This window comes from Triticum dicoccoides, chromosome 4A, assembly GCF_002162155.2.
Source record: "Triticum dicoccoides isolate Atlit2015 ecotype Zavitan chromosome 4A, WEW_v2.0, whole genome shotgun sequence".
Lineage (NCBI taxonomy): Eukaryota > Viridiplantae > Streptophyta > Magnoliopsida > Poales > Poaceae > Triticum > Triticum dicoccoides.
In genome coordinates, this window is record NC_041386.1 from 582,781,328 (window position 1) to 582,790,193 (window position 8,866).

Sequence of the window (8,866 nt, forward strand, 5' to 3'; positions counted from 1 at the left end):
GTCCCGCGGTCGCGCCGGTACCCTGGGGCGGTCTCCCCGCGGACGCCGGGCCAAAGGGCTCCCCTTGGGTCCCGTACCGCTCGCCGCCGCCGCGCGCAGGCGTGGGGCGTCGCTGGGCGGTCGGACCAGGGGTGTGCCCGGGTCTCATGGCGGTCCTCCACCCCTCTGGCACCCTCCTCCCTGGCCGGCGCGTCGCCGGGCCGCCTGACGGCCACTCCGACTCGCCCGCCCGTGCTCGTGCGCCGCTCGCCGTTCAGACCGTTCATTGCGTCGTTCGGGGCTTCCAAGCTTAGCTCCTCTCCTCGTCACGTTCCAGGGCAGCATCGACCCGCGCTCGTCCTGTCCAGGACGCCAGTCCCGGCCGCGGCGGCGGCGGCGGCGGGAGGGGAAACCCTCGCTGCCCCCTCACCGGCCGCGGATGGGCCCTGCGATTGGCTCGTGGGCCGCTCCGATGCTGGGCTGGCCCACTCTGCCCCGGTCCGGTCCTGGGCTGCTCGGTCCGCCAGTTAGGTCGATATGGCCTCCTGCTGGCTTCCCCGGGCCTCCATCCTCTCCACCGAGGCGCAACCTAGTGACAACCCTTCCCCTCGCACCCCCCTCCACCGCCGCCGCCTCCCAGCTCCCCTTGGCGCTTGTTCCGCTCGCGCAGCAGGCCGCCCTCCCCGGACCCGCCCCCATGCCATGGGACTGGGGTGATGAGGGGACCCGCCCCAAGCGACGCGCCGACGACCGCCGTGATGCTGTGCGTCCATCGCCTGAGGCGCTCCGCCGCGAAGACGACCTGCGCCGGCACCTATCGGCGCGCGATGGCCGTCGATCTCCTCCCCGCCCTGACCGTCGCTTACCTCCCCGTACGGACACCCGCTCCCCGCCACGCCGTTCGCCTGGATGGGCTGATCGCCGGGGCCGATCTCGGTCCCGCTCGCCCGCTCCTGGGGCGGACTGGCGCAACCAACGGCGTCGCTCCCCATCTCCGACGCGGCGCCGGGACGACCGATCCCCCGTCCGCTCGGGCCGCTCGCGCTCGCCTCCCCGTTCCAACCAGCGGCTCTCCCAGCCCGCCCCCACCGCCCCTGGTCGTCGGTACCAGCCCCCCCGCGACGAGCCGGCCTTCCCTCCCACTGCGAATGGGGCAGGCCGCGGCCGTCAGGGGGCTAAGAGGAAGAAGAAGCACGGTCTCGGTCATGGGAATGGTGGTGCCCCTCCACTGGCTCCGACCCGTGACCCGGCGACCACCTCCGCCAACCCAGCCCGCGCCGGGAACCAACCACAAGACCTCCAGAAGTGCTTCAACTGCGGCCTCGCTGGCCATTCGCAGGTCGCCTACACCAGTCCACCGTGCTGCTACATTTGCTCGGACTCGGGACACCCGGCCTTCCTATGCCCGGACCGCCCCGTGTCGGAGGAGATCATGATGTATGGGCACGGCATTAAGGGCATGGGCTTCTTCCACATCGAGGTGCCGGACATCCCCCCACCATCCCCCTCGCTTCAGGCGATTGTTTCTATTCGGGAGGGGGTGGCGTCACCAGAGATGCTTGAAGCGGAGCTCAACCACCTATACCACTGCACCTGGGATTGGCAGGTCACCATGATGGACGGAAACCAGTTCTCGGTCATCTTCCTCGACGCCGTCAGCCACGGATATGGCACCCGCAGTGGTGACATCACTCTTGCTCTCAACAAGCTGGTGGTGGACATCTCGGTGCCGATTCGGGACCCCTTGGCGGTTGCCGTCCTTGACACGGCTTGGATCCTCATTGCCGGCCTCCCCGACATCGCACGCTCGGAGCGTGTCATCCGAAGCATGTCCCGCATCCTTGGCAAGGTGGCCGTGGTGGATGAGCTTTCCCTCCGGAAGGAGGAGGAGGTGCGCGTCAAAGTCAAGTCCCTCGACTCGTCCAAACTCCATGCCAAGATCCGGGTGTTCTTCAACGACCAGGGCTTCGACCTCAGGATCTCCCCCGAGCCGCCCAACCATGTTGGCCGCCCACGCATCCCCGACGACAACTTCCTGGGTGGCGACTCTGATGGGCCGGGTCGGCACAGCGACAGGAACCCACGCCACGGTCCCAACCCGGCTCGGAGGAGGAGGATGATGATTCCGAGGATAGCCCGCCCCACCCCCCCGGCTGCCTCTCCGGCCTCGAGGGGCGGCGCGGGGACCGGCCGCTCCCACGCCGTGGCTGACGGCAGCGACTCCTCTGACGCAAGCCTTCAGGTGTTCCCGACGTCAACTCCCCGCTCCCCCGACATCCCGACCCTCGCCCCAGTCGTCATCACCACCGCCATCTGCTCCCCTGTGCCCCCCACGCTGGATGCTCCCTTGGCTGGGATGGAGTCGGCTCCGGGCTGCCCGGCTTCTGGCATGCTTGCCGAACCGATGCTGGCCGACCCGGGTGCGCACGGGCCACCCCCAGACCCGTCTCCTCGGGACGCGTCGCTATCGATGGCAGCGGTCTCGGTTGGGCTGGGATTGGCTGTGGCGCAGCCTTCGGGCCCTCCCTTCCTGGCCACTCCGGTGCTCCTGGACCCGATGGCCCTTGGCGCGTGCTCTTCGGATGATGCCCCACCGTCTCCTCCCGCTGCTTCTACAGTCCGGCCCGAGCCCACTGCTTCACCGACCCAGCTCCCGTCTCACGGTCCGATGCCCGGAGGGGTGACGGCGGAGGTGACCACCCCGGTGGTTGCCCACCCCCTCCCCCCTCGGACCACGGCGTACTCCAGGAGAGGCAGGTCGACCTCGACACCAGTGACGTCTTCTCGTTGCAGCGCCAGGATCGAGGCGGCCAGGCCGGAGGGTAGCCCAGCTCTGCCCATCCCCGAGCGGGCGGAGCTCAGGGCCGCCGCCCGGAACCTCGAGCCAGGTACCCCGCTCGTCCCAGTAACCCCCGCTACTTGCTCGTTTTCCGCTCTAGAGTCCGCTCCGTTAGGCCACCTAGCTAAGGTGGCAACTGATTCGGCCATCATATTCCGAGGGGAGGTTGGCCCCCCGCTTGTCCAGATTGCGGCGATCCGTGCCCGCGAAATCCTGGACGGGCACCTTGCCGAGGCACGTGCTCGCCTCCAAGACGCCCCCGTCCCCTCCACAGTGGCCCCGCGAGGTACCCGGGCAGCGATTGTTCTGACTGAGGTCCGGGGCCGCACTCGGTCACGCACCACTGCCCTCCGCGCGCAAAGCGCATCCCGAGTCTTGGGGTCAAGCAGCCCCCCAATGGTCTCGTGATGCGAACCCTATTCTGAACATCCGCGGTTTCGGCCAAGACGGTCGTCGCCGCCAACTCATCGAGTACATGAGAAACGAGCGGATAGACATTGTGGCCATCCAAGAAACGATGCGTACGGAGTTTTCTCTGTCGGAACTCGAACATTTGAGTTCCGACTTATTTGCTTGGCACTGGCTCCCTTCTAGTGGGAGCGCAGGCCACTCGGGTGGTATCCTTCTAGGTGTCAAGGATGCCACCTTTGAGGTCTGTAGCATGGACCGTGGGGAGTTCTTCGTCAGCATGGAGATCTTTGAGCGTGCCCTCAACTTCAAATGGGAGGTCATTGCCGTCTACGGACCGGCTGACCATAGCCGCTCAGAGACCTTCCTCGCTGAGATCCGAACGAAAGTCTTGGCTGCCCAGCTCCCGGTTGTGCTGGGTGGAGACTTTAACCTCATTCGGTCTGAAGACGATAAAAGCAATAACTTGGTCTACTTTCCCCGGATGCAAATGTTTAATGACTGCATCGCAGACATGGGCCTCCGTGAACTAGATAGGGTCGGCGCCAGGTTCACCTGGACTAACCGCCAGGCCAACCCGACCAGGTCGGTCCTCGACCGGGTCTTTGTCTCCCCGGAATGGGACTTGCGGTGCCCTCTCGCGTCGCTACGCGCGATTACTAGGATCGGTTCTGACCATGTTCCTTTACTTCTCTCCTCGGAGAACGAGCGACCTCCCCAGCCCCCCCGCTTTCGCTTCGAGACATTCTGGCTGAACCAGCCCGGGTTCGCGGCTACGGTTGCCGCTAGGTGGCGTGAGGCTCGTGAGGCGCCCCACCACTCCTTCTCGGCCGTCGACTCCTGGCATTTCTGTGCCAAAGGTCGCGCCAATTCATGAAAGGGTGGGGGTGCTAACTTAGGTCGCGACATTCGATAGCGGAAGCGGACTCTCCTTGAAGGCATCCAGGCTCTAGACCTCCGGGCAGATGCCGCGGGCCTCTCGGCCGAGGAATGGATGCTTAGATACGACTTGGAAGACCAACTCTCGGTCATCTACACGGACGAGGAGGCATTCTGGCGCCTCCGAGGTACACAGAATTGGGTCCTCAAGGGGGCGCTAATACAGCCTACTTCCAGGCAATCACGAATGGCCGCCGCCGCCGCAACACCACCCCCCTGCTCTGGGATGGTGATACCCTGCTTCAATAGCCGGAGGCCATCCGGGCCCATGTTGATGGCTTCTACAGAGACCTATTCTCTGCCTCCCCTCGGGGAGGATTAGCGCTTGCCCATGATATTTGGCCGCCCCGATACTGTGTTTCAGAGGAGGATAACATTGCTCTTACGGCACCGTTCTCTGAAGCTGAAGTATGGGCGGCCATTAAGGGCATGAACTCATCCTCGGCCCCTGGCCCCGATGGCCTTCCAGTAAAGTTCTTTCAAACTTTCTGGGAATCCATTAAGCCTGAGGTAATGGCCCTATTTGAAGAATTCTATATTGGGGCCATTGATCTCACCCGTCTCAACTTTGGAATAATCACGCTCATTCCCAAAGTTACGGGTGCCTCGGACATCCGCCAATTCCGCCCAATCACGGTGATCAATGTCATCTTTCGCATCCTCGCGAAGGGGTACGCCAATAGGGTGGCCCCAATTGCGGACCGAATCATCCACCCGGATCAGTCGGCTTTCATCCAGGGCCGGTTTATCCTGGACGGAGTCCTAGTGTTTCACGAAGCCTTACACAAGGTGCACTCCAAGCACCTCAAGGCAGTCTTCCTGAAACTAGATTTCCACAAGGCCTACGACACGGTTAGCTGGCACTTCCTGCGTGAATGCCTGCTCCGTAAGGGCTTTGACGAGAGATGGGTGACCCGGGTGATGCAGATGGTGTGCTCAGGCAGAACCGCAGTGAATATTAACGGCGGGATTGGCCCGTTCTTCCCCACCTTTTGTGGGGTACGCCAGGGCGATCCATTCTCTCCGTTCCTATTCAACGTGGTGGTCGATGCCCTAGCAGCCATCTTAGACAAAGCAAAAGCTGCAGGCCACATCAAAGGCATAGTCCCACACTTAGTAGGAGGAACTGGCATGTCCCTCCTACAATATGCGGACGACACCATTATCATGGTGGAAGGTTCGGCGAGCGACATCTTGAACCTGAAGTTCCTCTTGCTCTGCTTCCAGCAGATGTCTGGCCTCAAGATTAACTTTGATAAGAGCTCGGTGATGGTTCTGGGATACTCCGACGCCGAGCGTCGGAGTATCGCGGACCAGCTCAATTGCCCGCTCGGGAGTTTCCCCACAACCTATCTGGGGATACCCATTGTGACTCGAGGCTCACGGTGGCCGAGCTTCGGCCCACGGTTGGCAAGCTCCAGCACCGCGTGGAGCCATGGCAGGGAAGGTGGCTTTCCAAAGCCGCCCGAACGGTGCTGATCAACTCGTCCCTATCCAGCCTGCTCCTATTCATAATGAGCTTTTACAGCCTGCCCGAGACTCTGCACCATGAGATTGCCAGGGTTCAGGGTCGCTTCTACTGGGCTGGTGAGGGAGACAAGCAGAAATACCACATGGTACGATGGTCTGAAATTTGTAAACCGCGTGATCAGGGCGGGCTTGGGATAATGTGCTCCAAGCGGATGAACATTGCCCTCCTAACTCGATGGCTTTGGCGGATTACGAACGGCGAGGGTGGCCTGTGGCTCCGCATCATTCAGCGGAAATACCTACGAGGCCAACCCCTCGCCTTTTGCCAGCGGTTAGGTGGCTCCCAGTTCTGGCAATCTATCATACAGCTGCTTCCGGTCCTGCGCATTGGATCCTCGATTACGGTTGGATCTGGTACTGCCACGCTGTTTTGGTTTGATCGCTGGGCTGGAGATGCCCCCTTCGCGGCTCGTTTTCCGGACTTGTTCTCCATCGCGGTAGACCCGCGCATATCGGTGGCGACGGCCCTTATTGACTTAGGGCGTCTCGCATTCCGGCGTCAGTTCGGCCCGGCAGAGACTGCGGCTTGGGATGACCTGATCGCATGCATTGCGCTTCACGAACCTATGCTTGAGAATGGTGAGGACCGCACTCGATGGCATCTAGAGCCATCTGGGCTTTTCTCCACCACGTCGCTCTACAAGGCGATAGCCCCCACTCCGGGTCCTGCGGCGCTTACCATCATCTGGGAGATCCGACCCCCTTTGAAAATTAGGATATTCCTATGGCAATGGATTCGTGGCCGCCTTCCATCTGGGGTGGAAGTCCTAAAGCGCAACGGCCCCGGCGATGGACGTTGCCCGCTCTGCGGACCGGAAGAGGATTCAAACCATATTTTCTTCACCTGCCTGTTCGCGCAGTTCCTCTGGAGTTGTTTCCGCGAGACGGTTGGGGGCAGATGGGACCATAACAACTTCCCCGACCTTTTCGCCGAACTCCAGGCACTGCCACCGCCGTCCCGCCACATTACTTGGCTGACCATCGGCGTGCTTGCCTGGACGCTGTGGACTATTAGGAATAAACTTGTGATTCAACGTATTCCTCTTCGGCGCGCTACTGATGCTTTGTTCAAATGGTCTGGTTACCTGCAGCTTTGGCGGTCGCTTAGCCGCCCCAGGGAGAGAGACGCCATCACCTCCATCATCACCCAGCTTCGCGCGATGGCTCTCCGTATGGCTCCGCAGCTTCCCCCTCCACCACCTGAGCCAGATTAGCTATTCTACGTCTTTGACGCCGCCGCCGTGTGTTGGGTGTGCCACCTTTGTGGTGTTTGGGCTTGTTGAGCTGTGCCCACAGCAGACTTTGTGTTGTTTGTGTTGGACCTTGTTGCGGTGGCGTTGTGTGTGTGTGTGTGCTGGGTGATACCTTGTTGAATGCTTGGTGGTTGCTTTATTTATAAAGCGGGGCGAAAGCCTTTTTCGGTAAAATCTTGGTTTTGAGAATCGTCAGCAATACCATAGGGATGAATTCCGAAAACCATAACAAAGAGGCATTTGGTTGATGAACATTATCATGTATTAACAATTTTCAGAATATTTCTCCGATGAACATATGCTCCTAATTTCTTAAAAAAAATAGTCTAGCTTAGTGTGCACCAATAATGATGGATCTGCGATGAGGAAGTATATATAGTCCTTCATCAAACGTACCATATCCCCCACTACTGCAACCTTTTGAACTTTTTAGGTAGCAACCTTCTGAAATTAACTTCCTGCAAAAAAAAAAACCTTCTGGAATTAACAATGCTAAGATCCACACTTTTTGTATTCCTCCTATATTTTCATCATATATGAAATCTGTTCATTATGCATACATCTCAAGTACTAACTTTTAGGCTAGATTTAATCTTTAATGCATCCTCGACGCCATGTGCTCCAAATCCGCCTTCACTTCTTCGCATCCTATCACGTGAACCTTATATATAAGTGTGCAAATGGGAAGAGAAGTAGTACAAGGAGCCATAGGAAAGCATACTGACCAAGATGGAGGGAGCTAAAATAATGATGTCCATATATACTTTTTGTTGAGTCTTGAGCTTTCATTGCCATTTGGATTAGTTTAGAGTAGTGGAACTACTAAGGAGACCCAATATGCCGTATATAAAGGTGTGCATATGTAAGAATATGAGCCTGGGAGGCATCTGGAATGGAAAACAGAAAGAGGGGAGGAACAAACGTGCAAGTGCAGGGCAACTAGTAGCAGGACTGTCTCATTAGTCATCCAAGATGATCAAGTATCGAACAATGGCATCATTCGTTTGGGCTTTTGAAGCAGCTTTCTATAGAAAGAAGCACGAAGTCCTCATGAACAAGGTGTTTTGGCTTGTTGCCAAACCATAGTCGGAGTGGCCTTTAGTTATACAGGTCGTAGCACCACTTGGAGGAATTTCAAAATCTTCTTCGTTGGCAACGTCCACATTGCTCTTTTGACTTCTCTAATATTATAGAGACAACAGCACTTCCGGATCTCGTAAGATTAAGCCCCAGAGATGCATACAAAACTCCAGAATATTGAAGTCCATAAGGTGTTTCTAGTCGTGCAGAGGCCGATGGTGTTCATCCTCTTTTTTTAAAAGCAAGATATTTCCAGCCTACTAGTGGCTTAGTGGTGGGAGCTAATTGTTTCTTCATTCCTTGAAATAGGCTTTCGCCCCGCTTTATATATAAATCAACATCCAAACAGATTCTACATCCGAACGATACAAGGTGATGAAGAAGCCCTCAAACAACGGCGACACCAAGATAATCGAAACACGCAAGACGCACGCGACTACGCTACCACAACAAAGAGCAGGAGGAACCGAACACAACTCCACACTATGCCCTATAACACCTAAGCTCCACGACAACGCCCCCGGAAAGGAGAACGACGCTAAGCGTCACCGCTGCCGAGTCCACACGGACAAAGGTTTTCACTGGAACCCAGACACAAAGAGAGGCAGCACGACGACATCTTCAAGAAGATAACGGCGCCCGCAAGCGTCGACGTCGGCGGCGGCGGCGACAAAGCGCAAAGCTTTCGCTCAACACCTCCTCGGGCCACCACGAGGTACTCCAAGACAAGTGCGACGAGGTTAGAACTCTAGATCCGGATCGGGGCAATGCCATAGCCAGATATCATGCCCGAGCCACCCACTGCTCCACCTCTCGCCGCCCACACAACCAAGAGGGA

At 58.5% G+C, this 8,866-nt stretch overlaps 1 pseudogene; it reads right to left on the reverse strand.

Annotated features, from left to right (window-relative positions):
• LOC119283697 overlaps positions 1-266 on the reverse strand; it is a 1,402-nt pseudogene extending 1,136 nt beyond the window's left edge.
• Between the last annotated feature and the right edge of the window lie 8,600 nt (positions 267-8,866).